At 56.9% G+C, this 7,178-nt stretch overlaps 1 protein-coding gene across 7 annotated transcripts in view; it reads right to left on the reverse strand.

The window, feature by feature from the left end:
- CAPN15 (calpain 15) overlaps positions 1-4,887 on the reverse strand; it is a 60,831-nt gene extending 55,944 nt beyond the window's left edge. For 5 of the 7 annotated variants that reach the window (XM_080387349.1, XM_080387351.1, XM_080387352.1 and 2 more), the window contains exon 1: positions 4,657-4,886. The gene's annotated coding sequence lies outside the window, so the exon portion shown is untranslated. Of the gene's footprint in view, positions 1-4,656 lie in introns of all 7 variants that reach the window. The other 2 variants (XM_080387346.1, XM_080387347.1) reach the window with 1 other exon arrangement.
- Between the last annotated feature and the right edge of the window lie 2,291 nt (positions 4,888-7,178).

Raw genomic sequence — 7,178 nt, forward strand, 5'->3', positions numbered from 1 at the left:
CTGAGTCTTGCAGGCAGGTGACAGATACGGACAAGCTGGAGAGCAAGACCTTGACCACACCAGTGCTGCAACCTCTCCAGAGAGCAGAGCTGCCATGGCAGGGAGGACACAGCCCAGCACACAAGGACGTCTGCGCCATGTTCCCACTTCCACAGACCAGCACAAATACAGGGGAGTTAACTTCTTACTTAGCCAAGCTGTCTGAGAGCTAGCTTCTCTGCAAACCTTTTTATTACAGGAGCAGAAGGACCTTTTGCTGCCAGAGGAACACAACACAAGTTGGGAAGCTGCCAGAGATACCCTCAGTCAAGCAAAATCACCTGGGCTGGGGCTGGGAACTTTGATGATGCTGGAGGGGAAACTTTGATGCCACAGGAAGCACCAAGTTAGAAACGCAGCTGGGTGGTATCACCAGAGGGGGGTGACAGCTTTTTGTAAGGTCTCAGTCTCTATTTTACTCAAGTGAATGTGCATTGATAACACTGCAGCTTCCGTAAGGACTGCTAATCCCAGGACTGGGGTGAGACGCCAGCTTAGCCTTCCTGACACGGTGCAATCGCCACCCCCCTCTAATGCTGACGCTGTTCAGGCCCAGAGCATTTAGTTAGCGCCCTGGCTTGCTACAAAAGGGGCTGCATTGCAGGAACAGAAGAGCTATTTCTGGTTTTTAAGAACACACATTAGAGTCTACACCACTGGCAAAGTGCAGAGGCATGCATTTGTAGGGGAACAGAGATATGGTTCCAATACCGTTTTTAATGTGCAAGCCTAAAGACTCGGCTTCAGTTTTTAGAAATCAGACTTGATCATCACAAGCTGGCAAAAATAGCCCCGTGTTCCCTCAAGTTATTTTCTTTTCAACTAGGCAGGGTACAGCACAATAGGAAATATCAGCAGTTATGTACTCAACCTCCAGAAACCCAAAGGGCCAATTCTAGCAACCCACGGCAGCTTTCCAATCCTCCCTGATCTATTTGCCGGAGTTAGCCTGAAAAGCATGCTGCCCCCAAGCCATTCAGCAAACTCCACGTCCCACTAATTACATCAATATAAACGTATTATCTTGGCTGTCAAACATCGGCTGCTTGAACAGGACGTCGCTCTGCAATGTAAATGCAGGAAAACAATTGCTCTTTCTGCTGGTGACACATTTCTTTGGATCTTATTTCCTTTCCAGGCCTCCCCCTTCTCCCTCCTGCCCAGGCACCAAGGCAGCAGCCGATTTTTTCAGAGCAAGAGGAAATGGCACACAAAACCCCTCAGCATCTTTCAAGCAATGGAACACGAGCAAATTTTGGGAACATCGTTGGTATTTCCTATCAGCTAACCTGAGAGCTGCCAACGCACAGGGAAGGGAGCTGTGAGGGCAAGAGTTAAATGAGTTAAATGTTTCTTGGCTGCAGGCAACAGCCCTTCTGCCTCTCTTGCCTTCTTCAGCTGCCATTACTAAATACAAGACAAGCATCAACACTCCAAAGAGCAATAAGAGCATGACAAAAACTTGGTAGCAGCCTGCTCCTCTCTACCCAGCTCAGTGACAGCAGCCTGGAAAGGGCTGCGTACTCAGGCAGGGTCCAACAGCAACCAGCAAGGTGGAGGCAAATGCAGGCAGGTCCAGGAGGCTCGTGAGGAGACAGCAGACAGCACTTCTTGCTCTGAGGAGTGGGATTATGATGGAAAAGGAGGAGGAAGCCACTGACTCACCTATCCCACCCGCATAAGCGGCTTTCCCAAGGCTGCACTGGATATGACCTTTCTCAGAGCCCCAAGTTCCACAAATCGGTTTCCTCCCAGCATTGCATGCTAGGAGAAAGCCATCACGACAGGACACCGGGCTCCAACACACGTTTTCCAAACCAGCCTCCTCTTTCCCTTCCCCTGGGTCTGACCACAGGCAGCCACAGCCCTTCACTCCAGCCTCCCCGGCTTTAAAAAGACCCTCACTTGCGGAAATGCCACAGGATCCGTTTCTTTCTAGGCCCTTCTGCTCGCAGAAAGGGCCAGGACAAACCCAGACACAGGGAAAAAAAAAAAAAAAAAAAAAAAGCCTGGCTTTAGACAAAGTGGGAAAGTGGGAGGAAAAAAGCATTTCTCCTACTTGCATCTCACCTGTGAGCAGATGACATCCCCACCAGCGGAGATCAGCACAGCCACGTCCGCACACACCAGCCTGGAGACTGGCTGGGTCTCTCTCTAGGTCTCACGTGCAACCACTGCAAACTTGGCAAGCTCCCACTAAACCTCCAGGATGGATGAAAGCAGCATATTTTCCACAAGATAAAGCCAATCATGCTCAGCTGGCTGAGGGAACACTAGGGCCCAGGTCATTCCCCTCCGCAAAGCCAGCGGTATTTAGAGAAAAGGTAAAGGGTGCCCAGAAGAAAGGTAAAGGTACCCTGCAGGCAGCCCCCGAGAGCGCCGGGGTAATCGGTGCATCTCACGGGGGGCATCCAGGGCCCTCCACGGGGCCACCCAGCCCTTCCACTACTATGAGACAGCTCCAAGTCTGGGCAGAACACTTGACCTTTTTCACGTGCAACTTTAGCAGTTTCGGTTTGGTTTTCAATATTTATTCTGATTCAAAAGACACCCATGCCTCAGGTTCCCTCACGACCAAGTCATCAGGCTCAAGGAAGCTGTTTTCTTTCCTGCCAAAGCAATATGGCTTAGCAAACACAGCAAGTCACATCAAACCTTCAAAGGCCTCTCCAGCCCTCCAACTCCACCCGGGGAAGGGAGCAATGTTGGGTCTTGCCTTCTGCCTTCAACTGTTAAAGCCTTGGACACAAACAGAAGCTGATGCAACTTTAAACTAGTTCATATGCCCACATACATAAAATCGCAGTAATTTGAATCATGCCTCTCTGACACATGTTCTGCTACTGCAACTCATTCCTCAGGCAGAGCTCAGTCCTGCCCTGTTCACTCACAGGCACAAGCCAGTCTGTTCAGCAGTGGGTCTCAAGAAATGGCCAGGGAAAAGCCACCAGCAAACTTGCAGGAGGCCAGTCTGCCATGGGGCCGTTCTGCCACTATGGGTCTGCTCCAGTTTAGGAAAGGTGGCACCTCACACAGCCCCAAAGGTCAAGCCCCTACGGACAATGCACAAAGTATGGCAAGAGCTCTGTGTTGAGATCACAACGGCTACAGTCCGGGACCTGGAGCCTATTTCCATGAGCCAGCGGCTGGGATCTGCACTGCCCGTCTCCACCTTGGCTCCCTCTAAACGCATCTCCTGGCCTCCATTACCTCCCAACTGACCCGCAGCTGTGCACCACTGTCCATGCACGATCGCCCCAAGCCATGTACAGTAAGCACTTCTCACATAACCTTCTGTCTGACCATGAAAAACCACCCATCCGCATCCCAGGCCTGAAGGCCTACAGAGTGCTGAGCACCAGCTGAGATTTTGATCTGAAAAAACACTTGGAGGAAACAACATGACATTTCAAACACAACGTACACATTCTCCGATCTCTCCCAACAGTTCACCAGGCGACCACTCTAAAGCATTTGTTCCTCGATGCTTGGGAGGGATGTACCCAGAAAGAAGCACAGGGAAGGGAGAGAAGAGCTGCTCAGAAAATGGAGAGGCTGGACAGCACACAGAGCCTTTCCATCCGTTTTAACAGACTTCTGCATCCAGGGGCTGGAGGCTGACGTGCTTACAACTGCAGCTGAGCCGACACGAGTAAAATCCAGGAGTCTGAATGAGGCATCGCGGCCCAAACAGCCTTAGGATGCTTCAGAGACCCAAGCAGAAGAGCCAGCGGGCCGATTCTAAAGGCCAAACTCACAAATGCTTTGGGAACTCTGCACAAAACCCTGCTCAGCCCCCCGCAGGCGGGTTTCTAACCTGGAGGGTAGCGTGGCAGACCTGAAGGACAGGGGTCCCCGGCCATCTCGGGGGCTGCGCCGTGGTCCAGCCCAGCAGCCGACGCTCAGCAGCACCGTGCCCGTTACCGGCCGTACACGAGGCTCCCGAGAGGGGAACCGGGCAGGCTGATCCCCCCACACCCAGCGGAGCGGGGGCCCGGGGCAGGCAGGGAAGGGGGCGCAGCGCGGGGGTGCACGAAGCCCTCCCATCCCCCCAGTCTCCCCACGACTCTCAAGTTCATCAAAACCCCGTCTGGGCGCGCAGCCGGGCTGAGGTACGACGCGAGGAACCGCAACCCTCGGGCCACCCCCAACCCCCGGGCGAGGCCCCCTCAGGAGCCGCACAGCCCCCGGGGGGCTCCCGGTTGCCCCCAGCCGCGGGACCCCCTCTGCCCCGGCCTCCAGGCCCGGCTCCCAGCCCGCCGGGCTCGGGCCCACCAGCAACAGGTGGTGCGGGGCGGCCCCGGGCCCAGCCGGGGGCTCCGGCCGGGAGAGCTCCGACCCACCGGCGCTGGCGGGAGCCGCGGCCCGCGGTGCTGCGGCGGGAGGCCCCAGGCGGCCCGTGCCCGCCTCCCCCGCGCTCCCGCCGCCGCTTACCTGGGATGGAGGCGGCCGCGCTGCTGCTCGCGTCCCCCCCGGCTCCGCACTTTCCCCCGGGCAGAACAACTTCCACCCCCTCCCGCCCGCCCGCCCGCCGCGGCGCCCGGCCGCTCTGCCGGCGCCTTCCTCCCGCTCCGCCGCCGGCCCGGCCTGCCCCGTAGTCCCCGAGCCCGCCCTTACGCCGCCGCCGTGGCGTAGCGCCCCATCCCGGCCCCCGGGCGCTACGGCGCGGAAAGAGCGCAGGGGCCGTCGTGAATCGCGCGGGGGGACTACAAGCCCCGGGGGGCGCGGCGCGGAGGAAGCGGAAGGCGGCGGCCGAGCGGGGCGCACCGGGAGCGGTGGTTCGGGACCGCCGGCGGCGGGCGCGGCGCGGCCTTCAGGGGCAGGACTACAACTCCCAGCGTGCCTTGCGGCCGCAGCGCACAGCGCCGCCCCAGGCCAGGAGGTCTGTGGCCCCGCGGGCCCCGGCCGCACGGCGCTCTGGGACCCCCATTGCCCGTGGGCCCGGGCAGGGCCCCGGCGTGAGGAGGCGGCGGGCCGGGCCCCGGGCGTGTCCCGACCTTACCACTGCGCGGCCGGCCCAGCCGCCCGGGAGGCGAACGCTGGCTAATTACAGATCTTAATGACCTGGCGGCACATGAAGCGAAGCCGAGAGCGGCACGGAGTTGCCTCAGCCCTCCGGGCGGCGTGCAGCCCTGCTTCAGCCCCGCAGCGCAGGAGCCGTGCCGGGGCCATGCGTGGCCAGGTGGGTGCAGCTGGGGCCAGGGCTGCCACCACCCCCACACCTACACACCCCGCTGCCAGCCCCGGCCACCCCAAGCCAGCTCAGGTTGCCCCGGCCCAGCCCCAGCCCAGCCCCAGCCCCAGCCCAGCCCGGCCACCCCAAGCCAGCCCCTGCCCCGCTCACCCGCTCCAGAAGACCCTGGGAGCCTCCCGCTGCAGGGAGAGGAGCAGGAGCACCTGCCGAGGCTGGGGTGCGGGGGTGCCCACTCTCAGAGTCACAAGTGCCAACGGGGAGGGGGGGGTCCCAGACGCGAACCGGCCCAGCCGGCCTGGCACACGCAGTGTGCAATAAAGGGCCGTTGTTCCAGCAGAAGCAGTGTCGTGCATGCCACCGCACTCGAAGGGGGGATTAATGGTTGCTCAGTGAAGGACAGCTGCTCAACAGGGGACATGCTATCATCCGGCTGTTGGACCCTCCCCAGCGGGGACCCGAGGTGTTCTGTGCGGGCAGCTGAGAGGAGCTGGTGGCAACGCATCGGCGAGACCTGTCAGCCTTCTGTAAGGCAACACAGAGAGCAAAACCCAAGTCGGTAGCTTCTGCTTCTGCTCACCTCTGTAAGATGTAACTGCTAGTCATATCGATGCGTTTATTTGGAGCCAGATCTTTTCTAGGGGAGGCAGTAGCAGCCCTGCCTTTGTTCTTCAGGGTGGACCCAGGGAAGTGCAGCCCCCGCTGCCGTCACCCACAGGCAGGTCTCCCAGCCTGGGGAAATGGCAGGACACGGCGGTGCCCGGCCTGTGCCCAAGGAAAGCACAGGGCGGGTATCCAGCACACAGCCCTGCATGGGCCTGTGTGGTCAGCACCCCAGAATGGCCAGTGGGGTTCCCCTGCCCATCATAGGGCAAAACCTGTTGGGATCACCTGAGGAAAAGGTGAAGTTGGGCTTAGAAAGAAACTGCTGGCTACACCATGATGGCCATTTCAAGTAAGACCTACCACCATCTACACTACTGAGTGTTAACTCTAATGAGAACTCAGCTCATGGTGATACATTTGGATGCCATTCAGTGCCTGCACATTGGCATCTGGGGCCACATGAGGTACCCTGGGGTGTCTGAGGTGTCCACACAGGTCTGTCACATGAGACCTATCGGATGGATGTCTTCATCCTTGCTCTCTTCAGCTTTACAGAATAGAAGCTGGAGACAAGGAGGAATCCTCAAAGCACCCAAAATGTCTGTGCATGCTTATGTGTGGGCAATTAATTAAGCCCCTTTTGTTATGCATATGGTTATTAATTGAGACACGAGAACTATAACTGCATAGTACTGAGTGAAGAAAGCAGGGGCAGAATCACTCCATACTCGGTGTGGGTTTCAACATCGTACCTACCCAGCACGAAAAAAACAGCTGCTGACACCCAGCTCTTCTGGTGTGATGGGGGAGTTCCTGGCTGAAATTACATTATCTGTTTGGCTCTCTGTACTTGGAGAATAAATGTATAAAACTGCCGAGTTACAAAGCAATTTTAGGTAGTGGATGAACATCAGCATGTTCTGTTAGGAAGTCACACGAACTGGGATTTGCATCGCCTAATTTTAGATGTATAAACCAATGCATGTAAATTGTACCGGCCATCACATCTTCATCTATGAGCAACAGAGAAAGACAGAGGGTTCCAATTATTCCAGGTAAGTTCCTATTTCTGTCATTGATTGTAAACAGAATCAAACATCAGCTGACACAGAAAAGGCATCAGTATTTTGGTGAACTGCGTTTCTGGACGAAAGCGAATGCCTTGGTCACACTGAAAGCCTTGCTGTGGGCAAGGGGAACGTTATCCACTGCTCTGCCCTGATCAAACCTCATCATCTTATCACAGAAAGCAATCACATTTTTCAGGCACTGTAACTGCATGCTAACTGTTCCCCATCTTCTCCTCCACCTACCATGCCTTCTGAAAGGACTCATTCAGTGT

The sequence above is a fragment of the Falco punctatus genome (genome assembly GCF_963210335.1).
Source record: "Falco punctatus genome assembly, chromosome: 4".
Taxonomy (NCBI): Eukaryota; Metazoa; Chordata; class Aves; order Falconiformes; family Falconidae; genus Falco; species Falco punctatus.